Source organism: Marmota monax, unplaced genomic scaffold (genome assembly GCF_021218885.2).
Source record: "Marmota monax isolate L192 unplaced genomic scaffold, Marmota_monax_Labrador192_F-V1.1 WCK01_AAM20220418_F8-fsc00119, whole genome shotgun sequence".
Classification (NCBI taxonomy): Eukaryota; Metazoa; Chordata; class Mammalia; order Rodentia; family Sciuridae; genus Marmota; species Marmota monax.
The window spans coordinates 118,387-136,903 of NW_026694771.1; positions in this window are offsets into that span (position 1 = coordinate 118,387).

Sequence of the window (18,517 nt, forward strand, 5' to 3'; positions counted from 1 at the left end):
GTAAGAACTTACACTTTTTAAAAAAAAAATTTTTATTATTAGTTGTTCAAATCATTACATAGCTCTTGACATATCATATTTCATACATTTGATTCAAGGGGGCTAGAAAAACTGAAAATCCATATGTAATAAAATGAAATTAGGCCTTTATCTCTCACTCTACATAAAACTCAACTCTAAGTGGATCAAGTACTTAGGCATTATAACAGAGACCCTGCACCTGCGAAAAGAAAAAGTAGGCCTAAATCTCCATAATGTCAGTTTAGGAACTGAATTCCTCAACAAGATTTCTAAAGTACAAGAAATAAAATTAAAAAAAAATGATAAATGGGATTGTATCAAATGAAAAAGTTTCTTCACAGCAAAGGAATCAATCATGAACACGAAGAGAGATCCTACAGATTGGGAGAAAATCTTTGCCACCTTCACCTCAGATAAAGCATTATCTCCAGGATATATACAGAATTCAAAAAACTGAACACCAAACAAAACAAAACAAAACCAAATAACCAAATCAATAAATGGGCAAAGGGACTGAACAGACACTTCACAGAAGGAGAAATATGAATGGTAAAAAAATCTATGAAAAAATATTCACCATCTCTAGCAGAGAAATACAAATTAAAACTACATTGAGATTTCATTTCACTCCAGTCAGAATGGCAATTATGAAGACTACAAGTAATAATAAATGTTGGCAAGGATATTAGGGAAAAAGGTACACTCATACATTGCTGGTGGGACTGCAAATTGGTGTAACCACTATGGAAAGCAGTATGGAGATTCCTCAGAAAACTTGGAATGGAATCACCATTTGACCCAGTTATCCCACTTCTCAGCATACTGTAGTGACCCAACCATGTCAATTTCTGTCTTAGTCAGCTTTTTCATTGCTGCAACTGAGAGATCCAACTAGAGCAACTGTAGAGGAGAAACGTTTATTTGAATGCTCACACTTTCAGAGATCTTATTACATAGAAGCCTGGCTCCCTTCATTGGGGCGTTGGGGCTCAAGGTGAGGCCAAACATCATGGCAGGAGAGTGTGGCAGAGGGAAGCAGCTCACATTGTGATCAAGAAGCAAAGAGAGAGGTCTTCACTAGCCAGATACAAATATATACCCCAAAGGCATATTCCCAATTCCCACCTCCTCCAGCCACACCCTATCACTTAGATGCCACTCAGTTAATCCCTATGAAGGGATTAATTCACTGATTGGTTTAAGGCTATGACCCAATCATTTCTCTTCCAAGCCTTTTTGCATTGTCTCACACATGAGCTTTTGGCGGACACCTTATATCCAAACCATAACAATGTGCATAGCAGCTCAATTCACAATAGCTAAGCAATGGGACCAATGTAGGTGCCCTTGAATAGATGACTGGATAAAGAAAATAGTACATTTACACAATGGAATATTACTCAGCTGTAAAGAAGAATGAAAGTATGGCATTCATTGGTAAATGGATAGAACTGAGGAGGGTAATAAGCCAATCCCCCAAATCCAAAGGAGGAATGTTCTCTCTGATATACAGATGCTGACTTACAATAGGCAGGTGTGGGGCGAGAGAGAAGTGGAGGTTCAACGAACTGCATGGGGAAAATTGGGGAATGGGAGGGAAGATGGGAATGGAAAAGACAGTAGAATGTATCGGACATAACTTTCCCATATTCATATATGAATATACAACCAGAGTAACTCCACATCATGTACAATCAGAAGAATGGGAAGTTATACTTCATGTATGTATGTCAAAATGCATTCTACTGTCATGTATAACTAAAAAGAACAAATACATTTTTTAAAAGTCAGCTACAAAAATAAATAAAATATATTTTTATAAAAAAAAAAGAATCCTTGGGTCTTCTTTCACCCAGTCTAGGGAGTAAGGAAATTGGCAAAGATATGAGCAGAATAACAACAAATCAGAAATAAAGAGTGTGAATTCCATGGGCATATGTCCATTGTTTTGTCTGCCAAGAAATTAAGCAAGACAGCAGGTTGGTGGAATGTAGTTTGAGCAGAAAAGATCATAATTCTGAGATGTATGTATGAGAGATGGGATTTTTTTTTCAAAAAATCATAATAGATTACATTTGGAATGTAGGGATAGTAGAGAACTTCATGAAGCAGATTTTTATTTTTGTATTTGAGTCTCAAATTAGAGAAAAAAATTTCACATTCTGGAAAAGGATCATAGTGGATGTGTTCTGTGCCAGTGGGGAGTGTATGTTTATCTTCTAGAGGGCATTTTCTTTTAATAGGCATTCTTCTAGGGCATAAAGTAACTAACCAAAAAGTAATCTTCAGGAGGATGAGTTTAAAATTTAAAAAAAAAATCTAATGCTAGAAATGAAATTTGTGTCACTTTCTGTGTTTCTAATGTTACAGTTCTGAACTGTACATGAGATTTGGTCAAGGTGACACCCTGCACTTCCTGTGTGTGAACTGTACACCCGATTTATAAATTCAGTGTCCAGCAGTTTTACCTACTCACTCCTTAACTTCCACAAGATGGAAACCTAATGATTTTGTGTTCTTTACTTTCATGCTCTGGCTCTTTAGCTCAGAAACAGTCATTGGGGATACAAATGGTAAGTTTCATTGAAATATAGTTGGAAGCTGTGATGGAGATATACCAGTAACAATTTCCAGAGAAAAAAACTTTCTTTTTTTGTCTACATTAATTTCAACTGAAAGCTAATCCCTCCATTTCCACAGAGTTGTCATTGAGCGCTTCTCTTAAACCAGTGAAGATCAAAACTTGTTCTCCCTTAAAATTATATGTTTCTTCAGCTTAAATTCCCAGACCTTGGGTAAGATTCCCAATTCTAATGAGATCAAATGTTTCTAGGCACTATGATATTCTTTTATATTACCGTAAGAATCTATCGTAAAAAATAACGAAGAGGTGCAGCTAATAAGCCAATATGGAAAATGTGGAACTCTAAAAACCATTAATCCAAAAGAAGACAGGAAAAGAGGAAAGAAGGAACAAAAGAGAAATGGAATGAAAACAAGGCAAATGACATGATAGAGGTGAACTCATGAATGGTCAATAGATTAAACCCCTCACTCAAAAACCAAGATTGCCTGAGTTAATAAAAATTAAGACCTGAAAAATACTGTTTATACAAAACACAATTTAACATTATGAGCATAGATAAATTCCAATATTATGAAAAATACATGCCATTGAAAATAGCAGTCATTAGATATTTAGGGTGGTTCTATATAATTTATTTCAGGATTAGAAACATTAACAGAGATAAAGAAAATAATTGATAAAATGAAAAACATATTAAGAATACTTGTCTGTCTCTCCCTCTGGAGATGGTCTGTGTCTCCTTTGAAATAATGTTCCTTGTTTAACCCCCAAAGACATCTCTCTCTCTCTTAAGAGTGCACTTAACCCTGCTTTCTTAAATAAATTTGGGTCTTTGAAATAAAAAGCATAACTCAAAGTGTTAATGTACCTAATTACAGTGCCTCAAATAGATTAAATAGACCAAACCTAAGAATTCTAAAAGGACAAATGAACAAATCCATAATTATGCTTGGGGGTTTCTATGTTCACTTCTCAGCAATTGATAGTGTACTGAAAATTATTAAGGATATAGAAAATTTGAATAACTCTATCAAACTACTTGAATTAGTTGACATTTTTAGAGCTTACATTCAGTAATTACATGATAAATATTCTGTTCAAGGAGATATGTCTCATAAAGATAAGATTATATGGTATATTATAACAAAAACCTCCATAAGTTAAAAAAATAAAATTTTACATGATATGTTCTCTGATCATGATGAACATGAAACATGACAAAAATAAATTACCTGGAAAATACAGCAATATTTGAAAAATAATCTGTAAACGTCTTACAAAATTGATGGGTCTAAAATTACAAGGGAAATAGAACTTGTAAGTGGCAATGAAAATACAGTTTAGATTTGTGAGATGCCGCTAATGCAGTGTTTCAGAGAAAGGTCAAATTTTAAATGCATACATTAGAAAGATGGAAAGCCAAAACTCAGTTACAATTACAACTTAGGAAGTTACACAATAAAGAGTAAAGTAAATGAAAAATTAGTAAAAGAAAGACCTCAAAAAAAAGAGCAGAAACTAATTAAACAAAAACCAAAATAATAGTAGGAAAAAAATCAGTAAAACCAAAAGTTCATCCTGTGAGGATATCAATACAATTTATGAACCTCTGTTCAGTAAGATCAAAAAAAGCAATTAATTACTTATATTTAGTCTCAATTAACAAAATTCTAAGAGAGAGTACATCAGTACAGATATTATAATACTGAATACATAGGACCATTATAAAAAAAAAAACATATAGTGAAAAATTTGATTATCAAGGTGAAATGAAAATTTCTTACAGGACTTGAAGATTGAATCTGGTCCTAGAAAATGTAGAAAAATCTAAATAGACCTATTACTACTAAAGCAATTGAATTCACTATCAAAAACATTCTGCTTTGGAACTTTAAGTTGACAGTGCTTTACCGGTGAATTCTATGAGATATTTAAGGACATAATAATCATCATCATACACAAACTCTTACAGAAAGTGGTGGGATTGGGGGGCAATTATTTCCCAGCTTCTATCATGAGGCCCATCTTATGCTGACACCAAATTCAAAGATACCACAGCAAAATAGCACTACAAACATAAATACCCCCATTATCTCAGGTGTGAAGTTTTAGTAAATTATGTGCAAAAGTATGTTATGGTTTAGAAGTGACGTGTTCCCCAAAAGCTCACATGTGAGACAATTCAAGAAGGTTCAGAGGAGAAATGATTGGGTTGTGAGAGCCTTAACCCAATCAGTGAATTAATCCCTATCAGGGGGATTAATTGAGTGGTACCTAAAAGTCAGTATGATGTGGCTGGAGGTGGGGAATGGCGGGGCATGGCTTTGGGGTATATATTTGTATCTGGCAAGCAGAACCTCTATTTCTCTCTGCTTGCTGATAATCATGTGAGCTGCTTCTCTCTGCCACATTCTTCTACCATGTTGTTCTGCCTCACCTGGAGACCTGAGGAGTAAAACCAGATGTCTATGGATTGACACCTCTGAAACCATGAGCCCCCAAATAAACCTTTCCTCCTCTATGGTTGTTATGGTCAGGTCCTTTCATCACAGTGGTGAAAAAGATGACTAAAACATACATTAAAAAATATAAAACCTCAAGACTGAATAGGGTTTTCATGGGAAGGCAAGGTTCACTCAATATCCAAAAGTAAATCATTATAATTCTGCATATTCATAGAGTAAAACAATAAAACTATATGATAATTTCAATAGATGCAGAAAACATTTCAGATAATTAATGTCCATTTATTATAAAAATAAAACTCTTACCAAACAAATACAGAAAAAATCGGCTTCAACTTGATTATGATCATCTCTGAACAAGTTACAACTAACATACCCAACAATGAAAGGCTTAATGAAATCCAAGGTCAGGAACCAGGCAAAGATTTATTCAGCACCAACACTTACCATCAATTCTATTCAGTGAACTTCGGTAAGGCTAACAAGGAAAAAATCATAAATATTAAAAAGTAAGAAATAGAACTCTCTGAAGAAGACATGATTATATACATAAAAAAGTGCATTAAACTACAAACAGTAGAATGAAATGAATGTATCACAGTTACATATAAAATATTAGTATAGATAAGCCAAGTGCATTTTATATACTTGCTAAGAACATTAGCAAAAGAAATTTCAATTTCAATCCCATTATGGCATCAAGAAAAAAAAATACCAAGGAATGAATTTAGAAATTCTGTACATGGCTTATACTGTGGTAACTACAGAACTTGACAGGTAAATAAACACTACACAAAGCCATGAATTTTAAAAGAATAAGTTGACTTGAACAAAAGAAGAAAAATTTATTTTAAAAGCAGTTAAGAAAATAAAACTGGCAAGCTATTGACTGAGAAAAATATTCACAAAACTTATATCTGACAAAGGACTTCTAAATATGTAGAAAATGTTTACATCTCCAAAAGAAGATAAACAATACTGTTAAAAATGAGCAAGCTATTTGAGCAGATATTTCCCCCCCCAAAAAAAGATATACAAGAAGATAAGCAAATGGCAAATAAGCACATGAAAAAGTGTTTAAGTCTTGTCATTATGGAAATGCAAGCTTAATCCACAATGAGATATATTCACTAGGCTAAGTCAAAAAGACTGACCATATCAAGTGTTGACAAGGATATACATAGGGAAAAAAAGGAACTTTCATGGCTTGCTGGTGGGAATGCAAAATGTTAGTGCCACTGTGAAAAACAGCATAGTGGTTCCTTATGAAGGTTAATCAAAATTTACCAGGTAAGCCAGCATTTCTTCTACTAGGTATTTACCTAAGAAAAATGAGAGGACGTGTCCAAATAAATATTTCTATTCAAATCTTCATAGCACAATTATTTGTAATAGAACAGAAAGAACATTAGTGTAAAATGGGAGTAAATATTTATAATATACATATCTTACTAATACATATTGAGAACATGTAAATAACTCCACAAAACAATAACAAAAAGACAAACACTCAATAAAAATGGCCAAATGATTTTATAACCAGCATGAAAGTAAATATTTTATGGCCATGAAACACATAAAGTGCTCAACTTATCTAGCCAAATAGGGAAGTACAATTTGAAATCACAATAATTAATGTATTATTCCAAACTTCATAAAAGGACTAGAAAGAAACAGACAACAACAAAGCAACACTGACAATGCTTATGTTGGCAAATACGTGAAATGGCACAACAGATTTGGAAATCACACTTAATAAATATCCAGGTATTCTATTTCAGGTATTCTACTCCATATCTAAGTAAGCAAAGAAAAATATTAATTGAAACACAAAGACATGCATATAGCATCTTTCTTCATAATAGCATCAAAATGGAAACAACTCAGATATTCCTTAATGGGAAATTGATAAAATAATTGAACTATATTTACATAATGGTATTCAGCCTGGTTGGATTTGAAGTACATTGAGAAAAAGTGTCAGAAATAAAATAATGTGTGTCTATTTTATTCTTACAAAGTTCATGAATAGGCAAAATCATTCTTTGATGACAGATCAGAATAACATATTACTATGAAGGCAGAGATTCATAGAGTAAGATAGAAGGGAACTTCTTGCAGTTATGAAAATGCTCTATATCTTAATTAGGAGTAGTGCTGTATGCATTTATAAAATTAATCAAAATGTTCTACTTAAATCTGAATATTTTACTGTATACAAAATTTTCTTCTAAAAGGATTTTTTAAAGAAGGAATAATAATGATAATAATAATAGCAGCTAACATTTATTGAGTCTTCACAGTATACCTTTCACAGTATATTAAACTTTTAATATATTAACTAATATCATTCTAACTTCAACTTTATGAGGTTTACTTCAACTTTATGAGGTTTTTATTATGAGTATTTATTATTATCATTTTCAGGTGATCAAACTGAAGATTGAAAAAATTAAATGATAAATTTATGATTAAGCCATACAATCAGTAAATGTTAAAAATCACAAATAAAACCCATATGGGCCAGTTTTCAAATGCAAATTTCAAACTGTGATGCTCTATTGCCTCTCAAATGTAATAAAGATTAATATAAAAATAAGATTCAATAGTAGAGAAGAATAAAAAAATATTAATAGCTCATCTCTCCATCTATTCCATCCCTCCTACTTATTAACTATGAGTAGTTTCTTCTGATTTTTGTGAAGAAAAGTTACTTTGTGGGTGTTATGTATATTTTTAATTTACTTTTATTTCTTCCCAGCTTTACTGAGGTATAATTCATAAATAAAATTATATATATATATATATTTACAACGTAATATTTTCATATATGTTTACACTGTGAAATGATTAAATCAAACTAATTAACCTATCCATCACTTAATATATTTATCATTTTGGGGAGAGAGAACTTTTAAGATTTACTGTTTTAGCAATTTTCTAGAAACAATACATTATAGTTAAGGACAATCACCAGGCTATAAATAGATGACCAGAATTTATTCATCCTGTCTGACTTTTGTGTCCTTTGACACATATCTCCCCACCTCCTCCATCTTTTAGCTTCTGAAAATCACCATTATACTCTCTGCCTCTATGGAATTTAATTTCTTCTGTGAATTTGACTTGCTTCTATGACATTCTATAAATAATTAAGATAATGGACTGGTTTATTTCATGTAGAATATTTTCTGTATGACTGGTTTATTTCATGTATGACTGGTTTATTTCATGTAGAATAATGCTTTCCAAATTCATCCATGTTGTCACAAATGATAGAACTTCCTTCTTTTATATGATCAAAGGATATTTCATACACAAAACCTCATACATGTGTGCATATGTATATGTCACATTTTATTATTGGTGCATTATAATTATACATAATAGTGGAATTCATTATGCCAAATTCACAAAATCACACAACAGAATTTAATCTTAATCATTCTCCAGTACCTTCCTTACTCCTCTCCTACCTTCCCCATGATTCCTTTGCTCTACTGTACTGGTCTTTCTTCCATTGGGTTTTCCCTCTGTTGTTATTAATTTAATTATTGCATCATAATTTTATATAAAAGATGGATTCATATGACATTTCTTTATTTACTTACCTGTTAATAAACACTTCTCTTGGTTCCACATATTGGTTATTGTGAATAATTTTTGAGAACTATTACTGTCCATATCATTGTCCATATTGAGTGTATCAATTTACATTCCCACCAACAGTGTACAAATTTTACCTTTTCTCCAATCTTTTGCGAACATGTATCTCATGTCTTTTTGTAAATAGCCATTCTGACAGTTGTGAGGTGATATTTCACTGCTGTTTTGATCTGAGTGTTCCTGATGATTAAAGATGTTGAGCTTTTTTTCATGTACTTATATTTAGATTTTAAACCATATTCAGTTGATTTCTTGTATATGGTATAATATAGTGGTCCAATTTCATTCTACTGTATGTAGATAATCAGTTTTTCCAGCAGCATTTATTGAAGAATGTATTCTTTTCCCATAGTGTGTTCTTGGCATCATTGTACAAGATTCATTATCCTTAAATTTGTGAATTCATTTCTGAACTTTCTATTCTGTTCTGTTAGTTAGTTTGTCTGTTTTATGCCAATACCATGCTGGTTTGATTACTATAGCTTACTAGCTTACTTTGAACTGATGCTTCATTGTCTCCCTTTTGTTCTTTTTGTTCAAATTCAATTTGACTATTTGTGTTCTTTTGCGATTCCATATATATTTTAAGAGTATTTTTCTATTTCTGTGAAAAATGCCATTGTCATTTTTACAGATTGCATTTAGCCTGTAGATAGCTTTGGATTGTCTATACAGTTAGTAGTAATAATTCTTCCAATTAATAAAAATAGGATAAATTTTTATTTATTTGTGTCTTCAATTTCTTTCATCAATGTTTCAAAGTTTTTAATCTCTCTTATGTGTTCTGCTTTAAATGAGAATATATCCTTCATTTCTCTTGTTAGATGGCTCCTTGTTAATTTATAGAAAATTGCTAAATTCTATATATTGATTTACATCTTATAATTTTATTGAATTCATTTATTATTTCTAATGATTTAGGTGGATTCTTCACATTTTTCTATATCTTAGAGCACACCATATGCAGAGACAATTTTATCTCTTCCTTTACAACTTAGATGCCTTTTAAAAAATTATCTTGCTTAATTGCTCTGGATAATATTTCCAATACATGTTGATATAACAGGCAAGTGTAAGCTCTTTGACTTATTCCAGATCTTAGAGGGAAGACCAGTTTTCACTAGTGAGTATGAATGTTAGCTGTCATATGTAACATGTGATCATTGAACTACATTGAATGTATACATAGTTTGTTAAAATTTCTTATCATGAAATCATGTTGAATTTTGTCAAATGCTTTTTATTTATCTAATGAAAAAATCATATGATTTTTATTGTTCATCTTGTTAGTGTGGTATATCACATTTTAATTTTGATTTGCATATGTTGTGCCCTCCCTGCACCACAGGGATCAACCCCACTTGATCATGTTGAATTATCTTTTTAATGTCCTATTTAAGTTAGCTTGCTACTATTTTGTTGAGGATATTTGTATCCATGTTCATCAAGAATATTGCCTGATGGTTTACTTTCTTTGCATGGTTTTGCTATCAGGGTGATAGTGACTCATAAAAAAAAGTTTGGAAGTGATTTCTATTTTTTTGAAGAATTTAAGAGGAATTAATATTAATTCTTCTTTAAATGTTTGGTATAATTAACATTTAAAGCCTTCTGGCCCAGGGCTTTATACTGTTAGAAAATACTTGATTACTGATTTAGTCAACTTATTTTTTTATTTCTTTTCATGCTTTCTATTTATTTTTTTTATCCAGTCTTGGTAGATTGTATGTTCCTAGAGATTTATTCCCTTTTTCTAGATTATGTAATTTGTTCGCATACAAGTATTCACAATAATCTTTATGATTTTTTAAAATTTTTGTGGTATTAATTATAATGTTTCTCATTAATTTTTTATTTTATTTGAGCCTTTCTCCTGTTTTCTTGGTCTAGCTATGAGTTCGTTCTTTTATTTTATCATTTCAAAAAAAAAAAAAAACTCTCAGTTTCACTAATTTTCTAATGTTTTTCCAGTTTCTGTTTTATTCATATCTCCTTTTATATTTATATTTTCTCGTTTTCCTGGGTCCTTGAGTTATACAGTTTCACTGTTTGAAGTCTTTTTTCTTTGTGTTTATTGCTAAAAATGTTTCCTCTTATAATTGTTTTTATTAAATAAGTTTTGCAAGCTTGTACTTACATTTTCATTTGTCTTAATATATTTTTGATTTCTCTTTAATCTCTTCTTTGATCCATTGGGTTGTTCAAAAACATGTTTATTTTTTAAATTTCCATGTATTTATGAATTCCTTAATTTCTTCCTGTTAGTGTTTTCTAGTTTCATACCATAGTGATCATAAAAAAGGCTTTTGTGATTGAGAAAGGCTCAAATAAAATAAAAAATTAATGAGAAACATTATAATTAATACCACAAAATTTTTAAAAATATAAAGATTATTGCGAATACTTGTATGGGAACAAATTACATAATCTAGTAAAAGAGAATAAATCTCTAGGAGCATATAATCTACCAAGACTGGATAAAAAAAAATTAAATAGAAAGCATGAAAAAAAAAATAAGTCGACTAAATCAATAATCAAGTATTTTCTAACAGTATAAAGCCCTGGGCCAGAAGGCTTCAAATGTTAATTATACCAAACATTTAAAGAAGAATTAATATTAATTCTTCTTAAATTTGATGTGATTTAAATCTTCTTGAACTAGGCTTTTTTTGTATATTTACACAAAATATTATCTGTCCTGTGGATTGTTTCATGTGTGCTTGAAAATAATGTGTATTTTACTAATGTGGAATGGAAAGTTCTGATTATGTCTATTAAGTCCCTTGAGTCTACAGTGTTATTCAACTCTGCTATTTCCTTCAGATAACCTGTCTGGGTAATCTGTCTACTCTATGGCTTTCCTGAGGAATTCACTTATAGCAGTTTCCATGTATGTGATGATTTAGTTGCTTTCCTCTTGTTGCTTTAAAAATTCTGTATCTTTGACTTTTGGGAATTTTATTATAATTACATTTAACCTATTTGGAGTTCTTTGACTTCATGAATCCCAATATTCATTTCCTTCTACAAAGTTGCAAAGTTTTTTGTCATTATTTTTTTACATAATCTTGCTAGCCCCTTCCCTTTATTTGTTCCTTCTGAGAATTCAATAATACTTTTCTTGGTCCATCTGGTAATTATCTTAAGTCTATATGTTTTCTTTACTCTTTATTATTATTATTTTTTTCTTTTTGATACTCTGTGTAATTCAAAAGGCCTGTCTTCTAGTTCAATGACTCATTTTTCTATTTGGTTGATTCTGCTGTTAAAGCTCTCTGTGGAAATTTTTTCAGTTTTTAGGTTCTTTGGCTACAGAATTTCTTTCATTCTTTTTTATGGTTTCTATATCTTTGTTGAACTTTTAGTTTTTGTTTGTTTGTTGCATTCCTGGTTTTAATTAGCTGTCTAGTTGTTTTCTCTTGTTGTTCACTGAGCTTCCATTAGATAATTACTTTGTCATTAGATAATTCTTTGTCAGGCAGTTTGTAGATCACTATTTCTTCAGTTACTGGTGACTTATTGTGTGTCTTTGTAGTGTCACATTTCCCTGATTATTTATTGCTCTGGCTATTTGTTGGTGTCTTTACCTTTAAAGAATCATATACCTATTCTAGTCTACAGAATGGCTACACCAGAAAAGGCCCTTCACTAGGCTGTCCATTGAAAGTTTCTTTGTGGGATATCTGGTAGGGTTTCTGGGCAAACTAGCTTCTGGAGGGTTTTTTTTTTAATATTTATTTTTTAGTTTTCAGCGGACACAACATCTTTGTTTGTATATGGTGCTGAGGATCAAACCCGGGTGGCACGCATGCCAGGCGAGTGCGCTACCGCTTGAACCACATCCCCAGCCCCTTCTGGAATTTTTGAAAAGACTGGCCAGGTCACTAGAACAACATGTGTACATGGCTGGCTTGTAGGTCCAAACAGTCAGGCCTGTTTTCTGAGTCTGTGGTGTCAGGCCTGGAGCCTTGGCTTACTTGGGTGGACTTGGAGCTTGGGTCTGCTGGCTAGGTCTGTAGCTTTTGTCAGTGGGGTCATGCCTAAAGCCAAGGTCTGCTGGATCAGGCCTTGTGACAAACTGTTGCTGAGAATGGGCCTGCATTTAGGTACATGAAGACTGGGCTGGAGTGAGTGCTAGGGCAGTCCTGGGTCATGGTTCCACTAAAATGTGGAGTTTTAGGCGCCATACTTGTACCTGGGAAGAAGGGATTAACCTAGTACTGGAATACAAAAATGCCAACAAGGTATTGTGTTAGAACTTGGGGTCTCTCATTTAGGAGAAGTGGCCTAATTTTGAGGTAGACCTGAATGCCAGGGCTACAGGGTTTGACCTGGCACCGGAGGATATGGGTTGTCAACTTGGAAGCTGGTCCATGAAGTATGGTATATTAGTTAGCATTCACTGCTCAGATTAAGTGGGGTAACAAGAACAACTCAGAAGAAGAAAAGTTAATTTTGGTTTACTCTTTTAGAGATTCAGTCCATGGTCAAGCAGCTCCACAACTCTAGGTCCATATTATGGAAGAAGGACATGGTGGAGGAAAGCTTCTTAGTTCATAACAGCCAGAAAACAGAGAGAGATCTGCTAACCAGGGACAAATATAAACTCCAAGGACAAGCATCTAGTGACCTACTTTCTCTAACCATACCCTATTGCATATAGTTACCACTAAGTAGTACATTCAAATTATTAGTCCATCAAGTGGATTAATCTGCTGGCAGCTGGTGAAGTCAAAGATAAAACCAATCTACAGCTTCTGCAATAGCCATCACTGAACTGCTTGCAGAACTTGCCTGGACACATTGTGAACTCACCTGTATGCATTGTGAACTATCTGTTGGTGCAGCGACTTGTGGTAGTGTTGGGGTATTTTTGCTGATGATGTCATCAGTGGTACAATTTTTCCAAAAGGAGCTGTCAATTGGCTTGGTGTATCTTTCTCCCTTCTGCTTGTCATGATCGTCCAGCTAAAATTTGGGGGCCAACAGAGGTGAGGCAAAGAACCTCACCCCCCCGCTGGTACAAAGACCTCTCCACAGGTGTGGCTGTATACTGGACTGGTAGTCAGTGACGGGTAAGATCCAATTGCAATGGTACCAACCTAACGGGTAAGGACCATATGTACTATTGGACAACCTAAGGCAGGCACGGTCCCTAAGCCACATGCTTGTTGTTTAAACAGAGAGGGGGAGATGTTGAGAGCCACAGCCGAAGGGGCCCCAGCAAACTTCCAGCTGCCAGCAAACTTCCAGCTGCCAGCTGATGATTGGCTCCCAGCAACATCTAGCTGATTGGCTCCTCTGCGGTGATGCTCATTGGGCTGTTTCCCCGCCCTTTCAGACCACGGAGCTGCTCATTGGGGGACTTTTTTGGCTCCGCCCATGTGACCCAGCCAATCGGCCTCAAGAGCAGGAGGATTGTGGGAGGTGGAGAGAAGCTGGTGTTGGAGAGAGAGGCTTGTGGGAAGCTGGTGGTGGCAGTTGAGGCTCTGAGGGTTTTTCCTGAGAGGTTGTTTTGTTTGTCGTGTGTTGTTCTAAAAATAAAGTTAGTTTCTTTGGACAAGTGGCTCCTGATTGTGCCCAGCCAGACTGCAGCATTAATCCACTAATTAGGTCACAGTTCTCATAATCTAATCATTTTACTTGCATTGTCTTGCACATGAGCTTTTGGGGGATACCTCATACCCAAACCATAATATATGGTGCACCTCAAGGCAGGGTCTTGAGGAACTGGCCTGGACTGTGAGGCTGCATGGATGGCTTGATACTCAGGCAGGTCTGATATCTGAGTCTGCTAGGATCTATGGCTTTCAGAGCCTGTGGCCTCTGTAGTTGTACTGGTGCCAGATTTCTTGGGGCATTCCTAGTGTTGAAGTTCTTAGACCAGTTGAGTGCTCATTTGCCCCCCATTCTGTCCTCAGTTTTTGGGCTTGGGGTGCCGCAGTCTGGATGGGCACAAAATCACGAGCCACTCACAGCCTTGTAGATTCAAACATCAATTCTTTATTCCTGAACTCACACCGGCACTCTACAAACACGTTCTGGGGGAATTCACGTTCTGGGCCCAAATCACGTTCTGGGCAAAATCCCCAAATACTCTCTGAATCCCACGAAAACTCAACGAGAACTCAATGAGCAGGCGCGCCTGAGGCAGCAGGATACGCCCTATTCCCAGCAGGGTACACCTTAAACCTGGAACCACACTAAACCCGGATTGTCATAAACCTGGAATGCCCTAAACCCCGATCCGCCCTAAACCTGGATCCGCCCTGGTCCTTGAGCAAGGTCACCTTACATGCAATGATACTGCAAATGACCTGGGTCATGCCATGCGTCATTCTTACTTAGCAATGGCCCTCAGCATCTCCCCCCTTCTGATTAATTAAACAACAAGCAATGTGGCTTAAGGACTGTGCCTGGTAGGTTGTCCAATTCAACATATGGTTCTTACCCGTCATGGGAAAAACTGACCTCTAGGCATCAGCCTCCTGTCTAAGGTTGATACCACTGCAATTGGATCATACCCGTCACTGACTACCGGTCCAGCATACAGCCATACTTGTGGATAGGCCTATGCACCAGTGGGGGGTGAGGTTCTTGCCTCACCTCTGTTGGCCCCCAATTTTGCCCTTGGTGCCAGTGGGGGGGGTGAGGTTCTTTGCCTCACCTCTGTTGGCCCCCAAATTTTAGACCATCACTAGCAGAAGGGAGGAGGATACAGAAATGCCACGACACCAAGCCAATTGACGGCTCCTTTGGAAAAATTGCATCACTGGTGACACCATCAGCAAAGATATGCCAGCACTACCACAATTCGCTGCACCAAACGATAGTTCACAATGTATACAAGTGATACATAGTCCAGGCAAGTTCTGCAAGCAGTTCAAAGCGGAGGAGTCTATCAATATGTCCATTTCCTCCCAAAGTAAATCGAGTCCTTGATTGAGCATTACTTGTTGAGTTATATTCATTGATGCATCAGTTTATACAGTTTACTGTGATAGCTATCATAGAAGCTGTAGTCTGGTTTTATCTTTGTCTTCACCGGCACTGGGATGAAGATAGAAATTCTGGCAATGATGCTAAAGAGACATTATCCTGAACAGAATTATTAAATATGATGAAAAGGAAAGGTGAAAGTAAACAAACAGATCTGTTAACCTCCTTTAAAAACAATCCTTAACAGCTGTTTACCTAATTTAAATTAGTAAGCAAACAGATCTGTTAACCACCTTTAAAAACAATCCTTAACAGCTGTTTATCTAATTTAAATTAAACCATTTAAATCACGTGAATAAAAAAAATAATTCGGATCCATTTTTTCATGAGCGCTCCTCATATAAGATCTATGGATATACGCACACACAGACATACAACACAAAACACAAATGTGCACACAAACGTACAACACATAAGACAATAGTAAAGGCCTTGTAGCTTTACCTAGGTGAAATCTCCATTGCAATGTTTAAAAACTCCACAGTCAAAAAATAAAACTGATCAGAAAAACATTAACCTAGGTTTGTATGAGCTCAAAAAATAAAATAGAACTTTATGATGTGGGAAAAAGCAATAATAAAATAGATATTGAAAAAAAAAGCACCCTGGTTAATCACTGTCTCAGATGTAAGAATAGCCAAGCTGGAGCCCTGGATATCAGCTGTTATGGATTTGAGTCAAAGCATCTTCTTTTTGGTCTGTAGAAATTGCTTTAGTTAATCTCTCTGGAATCCAAATCTGCTGCTGTTCTCCCTATGGAAAAACACAAACAGAACCCCGACTCCAGACAATCACTGGGTCAGGACCTTTCCATTGTCCTGATAGAATATCTTTCCAAAGTACTTTAGGCTTATGTACATTTTTTGGATACATATGCCTTTCCGCAGCACTAAGTCCTGATGAATCCAAATTTAAAAAGTTTAGAGTAAAAAGCGTTATTTTAAGTTTATCTTTGGGGGATATATACCACTTTCCAATTCCCTCTTTTTGCTTTAATAAGTATGTTTTAATAGTTTGATGAGCTCTTTCAACTATGCCTTGTCCCTGTTTATTGTATCGGATTCCTGTTATATGAGTAATGCCAAATGATGAGCAAAATTGTTTAAAAGAGGTAGAAGTATAACCAGGACCATTATCTGTTTTTAACTGTTTAGGAACGCCCACAGTGGCAAAATTTTGTAAGCAATGAGCTATAAAATCTTTAGTTTTTTCTCTGGCATGAAGGGAGCCCATCAAAATCCGGAAGAAGTATCAACTGTAACATGTAAATATTTTAATTTTCCAAATTCTGGCAAGTGTGTGACGTCCATCTGCCAAATATGGTTAGGTATCAGTCCTCTAGGATTGACTCCAAGATTAACTTGTGGTAAAAATGTCACACAATTTTGACATTGTTTTATTATATGTCTGGCTTGTTCCTTAGTTATTTTAAAATGCTTTTGTAAAGTATTAGCATTAACATGAAACCTTTTATGAAAATTTGTAGCTTCTTCTAGTGTAGAGAAAATATGTATGTCATGTGTAGTTTTATCTGCTAAATCATTGCCCAAACTAAGGGCTCCAGGCAATCCTGTATGTGCCCTGATATGTCCTATAAAGAATGGATCTTTTCTGTCCCAGATTAGACTTTGTATAGTGGAAAACAAAGAGAAAACAGTAGAGGAAGGGGAAATCCTACCAGCATCTTCAAGGGATGCTATAGCATTAACTATATACTGACTATCAGAAAATAAATTAAATACAGAATCTTTAAACATCACAAAAGCTTGTAAAACTGCTTTAAGCTCTACCTTTTGAGCTGATTGTTTGGGTACTAAAAATGTAAAAGTTTGATCAGGGTAACTACTGCTGCTGTACCATTATTTGACCCATCAGTGAATATATTTGGAGCATTCATGATGGGGGTTTTTCTTGTCATTTTTGGAAAAACTACAGGATGCTTAGACCAAAAAGACAACAAAGGATTAGATGGTAAGTGATTATCAAATGTAACATTAGATTTACACATGATTATTGCCCAAGTATTTAACTCATTAGCTAACTCATCAATTTGATCCATAGTATATGGAGTAATAATTTTATTGGGAGAGATTCCAAACACTCCCTTCTCTGCTTTTATTCCTTTGAGTATTAATTGACCTACAGCCTCAGGATACCTAGTAAGAATAGTGTTAGGAGAATAAGATAAATGTATCCACAATAATGGACCTTCTTGTCAAAATACTCCTGTAGGAATATTTTGTTGGTAGTACAATAAATAATAAAGGCAAACTTATATCGATTCTATCCAAATGCATATTTTCCATATACGTTTCAATAATTTTTAATGCCTTTCTTGCTTTAGGAGTTAACATGCGGGGTGAATTTGGATCTGATGGACCTTTTAGAATATCAAATAAAGGTCCCAACTCTCCTGTTGGTATGCCTAGATAAGGCCTTATCCAATTTATGTCTCCCAATAACTTTTGAAAGTGGTTAAGTGATTTGAGTTGATCTACTCGTATTTGAATTTTTGGTGGACAGACCATGGTTGAGGATAATAGAACTCCTAAATAATTAATTGGAAAATTTAATTGTACTTTATCTATTGCTATCTCTAGATTATAATTTTTTTTTGTAAGTGTGGCATAACATTCCGGCAATGTGTTTTTATCTTTATGTGCTAATAACACATCATCCATATAGTGAAATATTTGTAGGGCCAACAAACTTCAAACCTTTAGCCAACCATTTTTCCCAGTTTGCCTGAGAAATTTCTAGGGATAGGCAGCTTGAAACA